Below are 13,556 nucleotides of genomic sequence, written 5' to 3'. Positions count from 1 at the left end.
ATCGCGAGCGCACGCGTACGCTCGTGTTTCAATTCGTATAAACATGCAGTATGATATTTGACATTTAAAGTAAGATGGCTGTTATTATGTTATCGGTGTTAACACTTTTCAGGTAAATACGCCACTTATTCCTTATACACGTATTCTAAGTTAGTCCATAGTTTAAGTCGCACCCTTCGCTTTCCACTTGTCTTTTCCGTCCGCGACGGAATTTGCTAGGAGGACCCATTTTGGTCGCTTTATTATCGATTATTGATGTCTTTAGTTACCTGCATCCGTGCTTACCTGGCAGAGTGACGTATTTAAATGCGAGGTTAGCGCTGATCATCGCCGCTTTTTTTTTCGGCAATTACGACAGCCTCCGCCAATGGCGGCAAAAATTCAAAAAGTCCGCCCGATTGCCTTTCGTTATCACCCCGCCGCCGTTTCGCTTTAAAGGCGTAGAGGACAAAAATACGATGAATTTTTTATAACTCGCCCCTTTTAGAGAAATTAAAATCGATTGCAATTAGTGTAAATACTTACACTCGTTTTACATGGGCATGTAATACCTAACAGTAAATATACCTATTCGTACTTGTTGTTGACTTGTAGAATTATCTTACCTGCTCTAATTTAACAGAGAAAAAAACAGGCGAAATATTTCATTTGCTTAAACGTTGAAAATAACTGTAACTAGGAATTATACCAAATAAACAGATTTATCATAATTACCTCCGCGATACGTTATCTATTGGTTTTGTCTTATCAAATTAATACAGCATTGATAAGACGGCCGTGTTGTTTTCGTTATTTATAGAAACCGAGTACTTAATTATTTGAATTTTTCAAGTTCGCTGAGAGCGCGTTGCTTACATTGTGTGTTAATTAGACGGGGTTATCCCATACTTTGACATTGTCGCTTGTATTTTCAATGCTATCGCATGTTTTGAACGTATGGAAAATATATTGCGGCCTTTTTCGGGGGGTTACGCAAGCTTCTAACGGGGCGACGCAAATTATCTCGGCGCGAAAAAACGGAATTTCAGGTTGTATGCGCATCTTCGTTCCGTTTTGGGCACTAAATTTTGGATACCTAAACATGGACAATAAGGCAAGGCGGAGATTACGAACATGTGAAGAATGTCGACTCACGTGAAGTTAGCAATGGCATATCTATAAATATGCGAAAGTATGCAGCAACATTAAAACCACTGAATTCAGGAATTGTACTTGGTTTTTTGCAGCCCAATACCAGATTAATCCTCCCCGGGGCCGTACCTAACCCGTGTGAAGATAGCAGTTACAGCCAGCAGTAAATTTTGCATATTTCACGTGACGTTAGCAAAAACGGTGCAAAAATATGCATGTGAAGTTGTGAATGGATAAGTCGTGTTTAGTGATGTTTGGACACCTCATTGGCCACCTACCATAAAATGTACACATTCAATTATGCCAATAAAATGTATGGACATAGTCTTTATTTTTTTAGAAATGATTTCCAAAGTTTTTTAAGCGAACGTAGTGGAAACGAATCAAAATTAGGGGTGTTTAGACCCCCGCAATATCAAATGTAATTGATTTAAATCTACCCTTAAATTACGCCGGTAAATATGCAATATTGGCTTTGCGCGTTTTTTTCTCGATAGAAGGTTTTTTCAAAATCGGAAATTTTGTGCTATCTCAAAAAGGTTTTTTTTTTGTTGGCATATGGGTGACGGACCAATCATTTGCACTTGCCAGAAATGAAAATGCGATATTTACTTTCCACGTTTTTTCTTGTGAAAAGTGAGTTTTTTGAAAATATATCAGGAAATATCAGTCAAATGCGCGAAATAACTTCGCGCTAGCGTTATATACAATATTTTTTCTAGAACCGAACCGATTGTTAATTAAATTTGCTGTTTAAGTTCAACTTTGTCACGTGCGCGAAATACTTTTTTTCAGTTCAAAATATCAGTCAAATGCGCGAAATAACTTCGCGCTAGCGTTATATACAATATTTTTTCTAGAACCGAACCGATTGTTAATTAAATTTGCTGTTTAAGTTCAACTTTGTCACGTGCGCGAAATACTTTTTTTCACTGTTGACGATTTCGCGCACGTTGTCAAGAGCAACCTTCCTTATTAATTCACCGTTTAAAAATCTAGTACTTCGCGTTTCGAAATTCGTCAGAAAATGACAGATTTTTTTGACAGTTGTTTCAATTTCGCGCATTGAGACTGAAAGTATTTTGACGAGGCGAATCCGAGTCAAAATATCAGTCAAATGCGCGAAATAAATTCGCGCTAGCTTTATATACAATATTTTTTCTAGAACCGAACCGATTGTTAATTAAATTTGATGTTTAAGTTCAACTTTGTCACGTGCGCGAAATACTTTTTTTCATATTTTGACGAGGCGAATCCGAGTCAAAATATCAGTCAAATGCGCGAAATAACTTCGCGCTAGCGTTATATACAATATTTTTTCTAGAACCGAACCGATTGTTAATTAAATTTGATGTTTAAGTTCAACTTTGTCACGTGCGCGAAATACTTTTTTTCATATTTTGACGAGGCGAATCCGAGTCAAAATATCAGTCAAATGCGCGAAATAACTTCGCGCTAGCGTTATATACAATATTTTTTCTACAACTGAACCAATTGTTAATTAAATTTGTTGTTTAAGTTCAACTTTGCCACGTGCGCGAAATCGTCAACAGTGAAAAAAAGTATTTCGCGCACGTGGCAAAGTTGAACTTAAACAGCAAATTTAATTAACAATTGGTTCAGTTGTAGAAAAAATATTGTATATAAAGCTAGGCGCGAAATACTTTTTTTCACTGTTGACGATTTCGCGCACGTTGTCAAGAGCAACCTTACTTATTAATTAACCGTTTAAAAATCTAGTACTTTGCGTTTCGAAATTCGTCAAAAAATGACAGGTTTTTCTGACAGTTGTAGAAAATAGTTATTTATATAACAAGAGCGCGAAGTTCGATTTCGCGCATTGAGACTGAAGGTATTTTGACGAGGCGAATCCGAGTCAAAATATCAGTCAAATGCGCGAAATAACTTCGCGCTAGCGTTATATACAATTTTTTTCTCCAACTGAACCGATTGTTAATTAAATTTGCTGTTCAAGTTCAACTTTGTCACGTGCGCGAAATATTTTTTTCCACTGTTGACGATTTCGCGCACGTTGTCAAGAGCAACCTTCCTTATTAATTAACCGTTTAAAAACCTAGTATTTCGCGTTTCGAAATTCGTCAGAAAATGACAGGTTTTTTTGACAGTTGTAGAAAATAATTATTTATATAACAAGAGCGCGAAGTTCAATTTCGCGCATTGAGACTGAAGGTGTTTTGACGAGGTGAAGCCGAATCAAAATATCAGTCAAATGCTCGAAATAAATTCGCGCTAGCGTTATATACAATATTTTTTCTACAACTGAACCGATTGTTAATTAAATTTGCTGTTTAAGTTCAGCTCTGTCACGTGCGCGAAATACTTTTTTTCACTGTTGACGATTTCGCGCACGTTAATTGACAGTTTAAAAATCTAGTTCTAGGAAATGACAGGTTTTTCTGACAGTTGTAAAAAATAGTACATTATATATCAAGGTAGAGAAGTACAGTATTATTGCCTGAGCACCAAGATTACATCTCGAGGCGCTTGCGCCGAGGGGTGTAAGGTGCGAAGGCAATAATAGACTTCTCTACCGTGGTATATATACTATTTTTTTTCACTACTAGCACTTGAAATCCTCTAAATTAACATATTATATTGATAAGAGAGTTAACGGTTGGACAGAATTGTTTGTTTCTTAATTTAACATGTCAATCAAGTACGTGGAAGTACAAGTCAAACAGGCCGTATTTTGTTCTGTCATTGAGATATTTTCAAAGAGTAATTTCGTTCGAATTTTTTCAAAATGTGATAATTTTAGGTATGTAATTTCTCTGGAAATTGCGAATGGTGGCAATTATTCGTTTTAGAGAACTTGTATAAACGTTCATTGAGCGAAATTTCGGGTTGTGTTTTCTAAAAGTGACAGCGTGACAGTTCTCATTATTGACTACTAGTTAATAATAAAAAATTATTAACCACTTTGAACAAATGCCGAGAAAGCCTACTTTACAAGTGGAAAAAAGGTTAATAATCATGTCATCAGACGCTAGTAGTGAAAAAAAGAGTTTTTTAAGTTTACGAAGGAGTGATTTTGAAACGTGACAAATCGCCAATGTTCGCCCGAATTGTAGCTCAGTGGTAGGGCGTTGGGCTACGAAACCGAAGGTCGGGTGTTCGAACCTGGGGTGAGATAGGAATTTTTCATCTGTGGCAGAGATGGGAATTTCCTTAGATCAGTTTCGAGCATTTTGCCGGCTACCCCAAATTAGGTTTTCCTGCAGTTTTCCTAATTCGTAAGGTAAATACCGGAGTAGTATAGAACAACTTAAGACCTTCTGCAGGGACACCTCTAAAAAAGCATTATGCGGGCCACTCTGTAATTGGGCGCAAGCTTGTTGAGGTCCCAGGACAAGAGGGACAATAAATAAGTAAATAAGGACGCAATATTGAATGCGCGTCTTTTTCAAGATGAAGCGATTTTTTTTCAAAATCGGATACTTTGTGCCTCGTTTTGTGCTATTTGTGCTATTTCAAAAACGCGTAGGAGTGACGGTTTTCAGGGAAAACGTGACCAATGGTTTGCACTTGCCAGAAATGAAAATGCAATATTTACTTTCCACGTTTTTTCTTGTAAAAAGTGAGTTTTTTGAAAATCGGAAATTTTGTGCTATTTCAAAAAGGCGTAGGGGTGGCGGTTTTTAGGGAAACTGTGACATATCGCCAGGACACACTAGAAATAAAAATGCTAAATTAACTTTGCGCGTGTTTGCTCGATGGAAAGTGAGTTTTTTCACAATCGGAAAGTCTGTGCTATTTCAAAAAGTGTTTTTTGTTTGCGTATGGGTGACGGTTTTCAGAGAAAACGTGACCAATGGTTTGCACATGCCAGAAATGAAAATGCAATATTGACTTCCCACGTTTTTTCTGGTAAAAATAGTGTTTTTTCAAAATCCGAAATTTTGTGCTATTTCAAAAAGGGTTTTTTAAGTTGACTTTGCTGGTTTTTTTCTCTATAAAAAGTGAACTTATAAAAATCGAAAAGTTTGTACTATTTCAAAGAGGTTTGCGTAGGGCAGACGGTTTTCAGGGAAATAGTGACAAATCGCCAGCGCCTGCCAGAAGTAAAAATGTAATAATGGCCTTGCGCGTTTTTGCCGATGAAAAGTGAGTTTTCTTCAAAATCGGAAATTTTGTGCTATTTCAGAAAGGTTTTTTTTAAGTTTGCGTAGGAGTGACGGTTTTCAGGGAAACCGTGACATATCGCCACCACACACCAGAAATAATAATGTCATATTGACTTTGCTCGTTTTTTCCTTAAGAAAAGTGAGTTTTTTCAAATCGAAAAATTTGTGCTATTTGAAAAAGGTTTTTTTAAGTTTGTGAAGGAGTGACGATTTAATTTTCAGAGAAACCTTGACAAATCGCCAGCACATGCCAGAAATGAAATATTTACCTAAACCTTCCCCTAAAGCTCTTAAGGACTGTTGGTGATCGTGAAAGATACTATTAAAGTTCAAAAAGACCCATGAAGGGAATTGTTGAGGACACTTGGAAATTTAATCATCTGAAAAGCGATTAAATAGGGGAACATCATGTAAACATCACGTAACTGTTACTTGTATCACAAAATATGCGGTTTACTTTACAGCTGGACATTCATTGAATATACACCATTAATTATGTTAAGAAGTATCCACATAACAGTAAAGTTTTATTACGCATAAATTACGTGCCGACGACACACCATCTTTCACCGTCACCGTGTACTCGTCCAACATCTTTTATGGGCGCAACAATGGCTTGGGGGGTTTCCCTACTTTATAGCAATTAATGCCACCATAGCACACAAAAACACTAAAGTAACTGGAATGAGTTAACACTAATCACTGTTAATTAAATGTGGAGTCAGCAGGAATTTGATCCATTTAATAAAAGCTGGCGTACGAAAAGCAATCTTTAGTAGTGAGGAATCTATGATGGTCTTGAAGAATATCAAAATAGAAGCTGGAAGGAATCCGAAGACGTTCGAATAAACTTGAACAAGTTCATTGAAGAAATTTGCTACGCTTGAAAAAGGTTGAAGAATTTTAAGAAAGTTTCTTAAATTTAAGATTGAAGTAACTATACGAAACATGACGAGGCAGTTGGAAGTAGTTTTAAGAAATGAAAAAGTTCCAATTGGTTCAAAGAAACTCAAGAACACTTGAAGAATCATACAGAAACTCACAAAAAACGAAGAAATTTGGACAAAATTAAAAATGTAAGACAAAGCACGGAGCAGGTTGAAGAAGTTTGAAGACACTTGAAGCTTGAAGATGTGGTGGAAAGAAGTTTTGAGAAGCATGACACTGAAATAATGTTGAAAAATCTTTGAAGATGGCTAAAAGGTTAAAAACTTTTGATGTAACCGAAGTAAGATCTTCAAGAAGCCTGCAAAATGGGTATTTCATATCTCCCAGACCCCTCCGGTTCTACATTATTCCTTGACATGTTTGAGCCCTTAGACTTACACCGCATAATTTCCGAAAAGTCTTTATAGCTGAAGGTTTCGAGAGAGAGCGCACCATCGGGGGGTATGGATACAACTCTTATGACATAACAAAACCTCCCAGTTATACCCCCAATATTAATATGTTAGATTGATTTGTACTTTTCCTTGGGGGGGGGGGGGGGGGTTATTCCACAATCCCCAGTTCTACATTCTTCTTTACGGGAGACTGGGGGCCAGGAACAAACAAAAATTCAATGTTCAATTCCTTACACATATCTTCGGGCGCTCGGATACAAGTGCCAAAAGCATTGAATAGGTAGGGGCAAAATGTGCAACCAAGAGATCGGGGGGGGGGGGCCTCCCCTCCCCCAGGAAAAAAAAAAAATTAATGTTCATTTCCTTCGATTTCCTTATATGTATTGTCAGATCTTAGGGCGCTGGGGGTATTATACCCCCACACCCCCCGGTGCTACGTTTCTTCACAAAAAACATTCAGACCTAAGGTCTCTGTCATAGTGTTTAATGGGGGACACTGAATCCCCTACAAATTATGATACAAGTGACAAAAATATTAAATATTGCAAAATGTACAACCGGATAGGTGGGCCGTGGGGGGTATTGAATACTCCTTCAAAAAAAGGAAAAAAAAAAGAAAAATTCAATTTTCATTCACTTACGATTCCCCCCCCCCCTCCCAGACCCCCAGGTGCTACGTTCCTCCTTTTTTGTAAGGGACGACACCGAATCTTCCTAAAATAATGATACAAGTGCCACAAGTATTACATTTTTCTGGGAAAAATGTACCGGGTGACCCAATAAGATTGTTCCTCGGCCATATCTCGGGAACCGTTCGTCGTATGGCTTAGGGGTAAAAAAATTATTGGGTAAATCGGTTATGAAGAATCGCTGGAAAATATTTTCAAGTTCTAAAAATGACCACCAGAGGGCGTAATTGCCATCTTAAATTTTAAAATTGCATTTTCTTTAAATTTCGCATAATAAACTAAACATTCTTTTGTCACATTTTTAAAGAGAACCATTTTATCTATCATTTTCGTAAAAACAAAAACTCGTTATTTCAAAAACAAAGATGGCGTGGGACGTTCAATTGTTTTTTCAATAACCTGCTTTAACTTCTTACCGTTTGACCGATTGTAACAAATTTGGTATGATTCAAAAGAGCATTCCTTGGGCAACAAGAATCAACCAAAATATAGTTAATTTAGTTGAATCCTTCTCCGCCAGGGGGCTAGTTTTGATACTATGACCCAAAATCCTAAAAAAATCAAAAAATCAAATGGAATGATACGACTTTTTCTTTATGAAAAAGGAGCTAAATAACATCCAAAGAGGCCAGTGAAAACCGTTTTTCAAAATCTCGTTCCTAACCTCAAATATTGGGAAAATGAGATTAATCAATTAATTAATAATAATGCTTAAATTGAATCTTATTTGACGTATTTCCGGTATTTGTCGATGGCGCGAAAGATTGTTTGGAAAAGGACCCTACTCTTTTAGGTAGGCCTTGGGAAATTAAACAAATGAATCACGATGCGTTATAAAATAATAACAGCCGGTAATTTGTAAATTATTCTGCTGTGTTTACATTCAGAAAGTGCCGTTTTTTGAATTTGTAATCTTTTCTAAAATGTCGATTTCTAACCAAAAAGCATTTCATATGCTGGCGGCGATGGTTCGTGGTCGATTCGGATAACGCATATGAAGATGTGGGCAGCGATGGTCGCATTTTGAAAATACTCAAAATATATTGCTAGCATATTAAATGCTTCTTAGTTAAATCGGCATTTTAGAAAAAATTACAAGTTCACAAAACTGCACTTTCTGAATGAAAATACAGCAGAATAATTTACAAATTACAGCTGTTATTATTTTATAATGCATCGTGTTTCGTTTGTTTAATTTTCCAAGGCCTACTTAAAATTGTAGGGTGGTTTTCTTTCGCGCCATCGACAAATACCGGAAATACGTAAAAGGTAAATTTAAGATACAAGTTAAGCATTTTTATTAATTAATATCATTTTCCCAATATTTGAGGTTAGGAACGAGATTTTGAAAAACGGTTTTCACTGGCCGTCTCTTGATGTTATTTAGCTACTTTTTCATAAAGAAAAAGTCATATCATTCCATTTGATTTTTTTAGGATTTTGGGTCATAGTGTCAAAACTAGCCCCCTGGCGGAGAAGGATTCAACTAAATTAACTATATTTTGGTTGATTCTCATTGCCCAAGGAATGCTCTTTTCAACGATACCAAATTTGTTACAATCGGTCAAACGGTTGAGAAGTTAAAGCAGGTTATTGCAAAAACAATTGAACGCCCCACGCCATCTTTGTTTTTGAAATAACTGAGTTTTTGTTTTTAAGAAAATGACAGATAAACTGGTTCTCTTTAAAAATTGTGAAAAAAAAATATTTTTAGTTTATTGTGCGAAATTTAAAGAAAATGCAATTTTAAAATTTAAGATGGCAGTTACGCCCTCTATTGGTCATTTTTAGAACTTGAAAATATTTTCCAGCGATTCTTGTGACCGATTTACCCAATAATTTTGTTTACCCCTAAGTCATATGACGAACGGTTCTCGAGATATGGCCGAGGAACAGTCTTATTGGGTCACCCGGGGGGATATGGAGGTTATGGAATGCCCCCCGGGAAGGAAAAGAAAAATTTTTGTTCATTTCCTTACACGTATCATAAGGTCTTCGGGCGCTGGGGGGTATTCCGTATCTCCCAGATCCACCCGGTCCTACGTTCCTCAAAAAACGTTCACACCTAAGGCCTCTGTCGTAGTTTCTCTTGGGGGAAACCGAAACTTCTTAAAAATTATGATACCAGTGCCAAGTTTGAAGAAACTTAATACCTTTTTCCGAACTTTGATAAAGAACTGAAGAAAACGTTGAGTTTTAAGAAGGCATGAAGCTCAAATTTTGAAGAATAAGTATGAAGAATATGACTTTCGATGGAGCATGTGAGAGCTCGTGAAAGCTTTAAAAATACTGGAAACCTCAAGAAAAAATAGAGGCTATTGAAAACTTGAAGATTAAAGAAACTGGAAGATACTAGAATATTGAAACAATTTTTGAAAAAGAATCTCCTCACTTAGAAGTTAGAAAAAAGCACGAAGTAGCTCAAAGAAACTCGATGAATACAGAACCTGGAATAGTCTTGGGGAAGATTGAGGAACACCAGCTGAAGATTTTAAGATCATCGTCAGCAAGGTCCGTTTTACTGGATTGAATCCATTGTTTAGTGGATGGGTTTTTTGAATAAGTTTTGCTCGTTGCTACTTAGTTATTTTTGTGGTTTTTTCTGTTTACCGTGTGTTTGTTTTTCCTCATCAGCCACAGGTGTTCCGGTAACTTGGGCAGCGTTAATTACGAGATAAACAAACTAATTGCCATTATCTTGCGGATAAAATCATTCTTCCATTGGCAGTGTGGTAGCAGTAGTGGATAGTGGGTTCGCGAAACCAGACTGGCAAAAACAACAAAGACATTTTCTTAACAAATCCAACCGGAAACGCTTAATAAATAATAATTTCTCTTAGTCAGGCATTGCATCCTGTACGAGCCCGCAACTAAAATTTAGTCACCTCGTTTTTGTTAAACGTTCATTTAGTCGCACCATTATTTATCGGAAAAAAAGGTTCCAAATGTTGTTTACGCAGTTCATATATATCTACCTACATAAAAACCTACCCGACAATTTAGTAGTATGAGTCGATAACAGTTTATTTTCGAAGGCTACAATTTACTAAATCGACTGCGTTAAAAGTCTTACTCGGAAACAAGGTACCTACGCCTAATTTCGGTTGATTTATTCAAATTTACCTCGGTCAGCTATTGGTCAACGTCCTTCTGTCGAGCTCGCGTTTCGGCGTCGATTTTTTTTCGAAATTCTCGCGCGGGTTTCCGCGTAAACACATTATGCAAAAGTCGATAAAATTTACTATGCAAAAATGGATTGCGCGCGTGTAACCCAGTTAAATGGACGAGACATTTGTCGATGCCGCAACATTGTATCAGTAAAAGGCTTCATGGGAAAGTGTTTTTGCATTATAAACAAGTTCTAAACACCGTAATTTACGACACGGCACGCGAGTTATCCCACGTCGAGCGCTTCGGAGCAGAACTATTTCAGGACCGCACTCTTTGATTCTTCAGTACTGCTGCAAGCCTTGAACTGGAAGCTGTTTCAGTTTGGCTGAATCCTAAACTAAACTGAAGCATAGAACTCAATTCTAAAACTGACAATCTGAAACTTGACCCAAACCAAAATATGAATCTTTAAGGGTAATCCCTAGCCTTTCAAAAGTGTTCAAGAACCTCCCAAGGGTCTCCAATAAAGGGTCCGTAACAAATTTAAGAGGCTGTAGTACGTAAAACCAGACCAGGCTCTACAATAGTCAACGAGAGCCTTTAAGAACCTTTGCGTTTAAAAATCGCACTGCCGAAAGCACCGAAACAGTTTTCCAGAAGCCGTTAGGGTCTTTTTAAGACTAAGACCCCAGCCTTTAAGAGCTTTTGTTAGTCCATAGTGCTTCAACCGCCTTAAAAGGTTTTCAGAAACCTTTAAAAACCTTCAATTAGGCTTTAGAGTCTTTAAATACCTTGGAAAGTTCTTTGGAGCCTTCAAGAACGTGGACGTGTTTTGTCTCTACGAACTTCTGGATTTTGATGTCCATGAACCTAGCAGAGCACAATCAAACATTTTGCATAATTAAGTGCCCTATTCCCGAATTAAATGCTCCTTTTTTTTTAATTATTACATGTTTGCCAGGTTCATATGAACTCAGCAAAACACTACCTCAAAAAACCAAGAAAATGAAAAGTGAACTAACTATAATTAGGTGCTAATTAAGTGCCATATTCTCGAATTAAATTCTCTAAGAGCACTACCTCAAAAACCAAGATAATGAAAAGTGCGAACTAGCTATAATTAGGTGCTATATAAGTGCCCTATCCCCGAATTAAATGCTCCTTTTTTTTTAAATTATTACATGTTCTGGCAGGTTCATATGAACTCAGCAGAGCACTACCTTAAAAACCCAAGAAAATTAAAAGTGAACTAACTATAATTATGTGCTAATTAAGGTGCTAATTAAGTGGCCTGTTTTCAAATTCTGTGCTCTTCCTTTTTTTTATTTTTACTTCTACTATTTACATGATTTAAGAAGACAAGCACTGTGTTTACAGAAACAAATACGTCTTTAAGTGTTCGTGATTTGGTGTATTAAAAGGTGCTAATTTATTCCTTTAAACGCAAAAAGTTACAAAAATTGGTCATACAAATTTTACAAAAGCGTACTTCGAAAAGAAATTGCTATATTGTGCGTTGAATTACGAAAAGTGCAAGCGTAGCACGGGCACGGGACGTAGGATGCTATGTGATACTGGATAATTAAGATAAAACCTAATTATTAGTTAGTTCACTTTTCATTTTCTTGGGTTTCTAAGGTAGTGCTATGCTGAGTTCATATGAACCTGGCAGAACATGTAATAATTTAAAAAAAAGAGCATTTAATTCGGGAATAGGGCACTTAATTAGCACCTTAATTAGCACCTAATTATAGTTAGTTCACTTTTCATTTTCTTGGTCTTTTGAGGTTGCGCTCTGATGAGTTCATATGCACCTGGCAGAACATGTAATAATTAAAAAAAGGAGCATTTAATTCGGGGATAGGGCACTTATATAGCACCTAATTATAGCTAGTTCACTTTTCTTTATCTTGGTTTTTGAGGTAGTGCTCTGATGAGTTCATATGCACCTGGCAAAACATGTAATAATTTAAAAAAAGGAGCATTTAATTCGGGAATAGGGCACTTAATTAGCACCTAATTATAGTTAGTTCACTTTTAATTTTCGTGGGTTTTTAAGGTAGTGCTCTGCTGAGTTCATATGAACCTAGCAGAACATGTAATAATTTTAAAAAAAAGGAGCATTTAATTCGGGAATAGGGCACTTAATTAGCACCTAATTATAGTTAGTTCACTTTTAATTCTTTGGGTTCTGAAGGTAGTGCTTCTTGCTGAGTTCATATGAACCTAGCAGAACATGTAATAATTTTAAAAAAAGCGAGCATTGTAATTGGGGAATATGGCAACTAATTACACTTAATTAGCACCTACCTAATTATAGTTAGTTCAGCTTTTAATTTTCTTGGTTTTAAGGTTATGCTCTGTTTCATATGAACCTAGCAGGAACATGTAATATATTTAAAAAAAAAGGAGCATTTAATTCGGGAATAGGCGCTTTAATTAGCCAGCTAATATATAGTTAGTTTCACTTTTAATCTTGGTTTTTAAGGGTAGTGCTCTCTGTTCAATATGACCTAGCAGAACATGTTAATAATTTTTAAAAAAGGGAGCATAATTCGGGGAATAGGGCACTTAATTAGCAACCTAAGTTATGCAATATGATTTGGTTGTGTTCTGCTGACCTTACTCTGCTAGGTTTCATGGACATGAGATTTTGACCATTTTTAAGGCATTTATTGGCCTTGAAAAATTTCTCAGACTGTCTTTCATGAAATGCCAAGTGGTGTCAAAGAGTATAAGCGAATTAGAGCACCGGCACTAAGCCCCCCCCCCTCGTTTCGACCTTGGTCAGATCATAGCTTTGACCAAGGTCGGGTATACGAATATCTTATGACACTTATTCGGTCGTTTCCTGGGGGCGAAGGGGAGCGGGTATTCCATCCGGTTTCACGTTTTCCCTAAGAGGGTTGGAGCCCTCAGCACTTAACACCGTAACGTTTGGAGCGAGTCTCTATAGTTGAACGTTTCGAAGGAGAACGCAGCACCGGTTGGCTGGAGGGGGGGGGGGTTGTATACGAAGATCCTATGACATTTATTCGGCAGTTTCCTATGGGGTATTCCATACTCCCCAAACCCACCGATTCCACATTTTTTCCTAACAGGTTTGGAGCCCTTACCACTTATACCATACTGTTTGG

General features: G+C 36.9%; 1 long non-coding RNA gene across 1 annotated transcript; it reads left to right on the top strand.

Annotated features, from left to right (window-relative positions):
• On the top strand, positions 1-1,455 carry LOC116162040. Its single transcript, XR_004143477.1, has 2 exons — positions 1-1,171; positions 1,227-1,455. It is a non-coding gene; the product is annotated as an uncharacterized LOC116162040 (long non-coding RNA).
• The last annotated feature ends 12,101 nt before the right edge of the window (positions 1,456-13,556 follow it).

This window comes from Photinus pyralis, unplaced genomic scaffold (assembly GCF_008802855.1).
Source record: "Photinus pyralis isolate 1611_PpyrPB1 unplaced genomic scaffold, Ppyr1.3 Ppyr1.4_LG10, whole genome shotgun sequence".
In the NCBI taxonomy this organism is placed as follows: domain Eukaryota; kingdom Metazoa; phylum Arthropoda; class Insecta; order Coleoptera; family Lampyridae; genus Photinus; species Photinus pyralis.
Note: the sequence above shows the minus strand (reverse complement) of the source record. Positions and strands in the feature narration are given on the sequence as shown.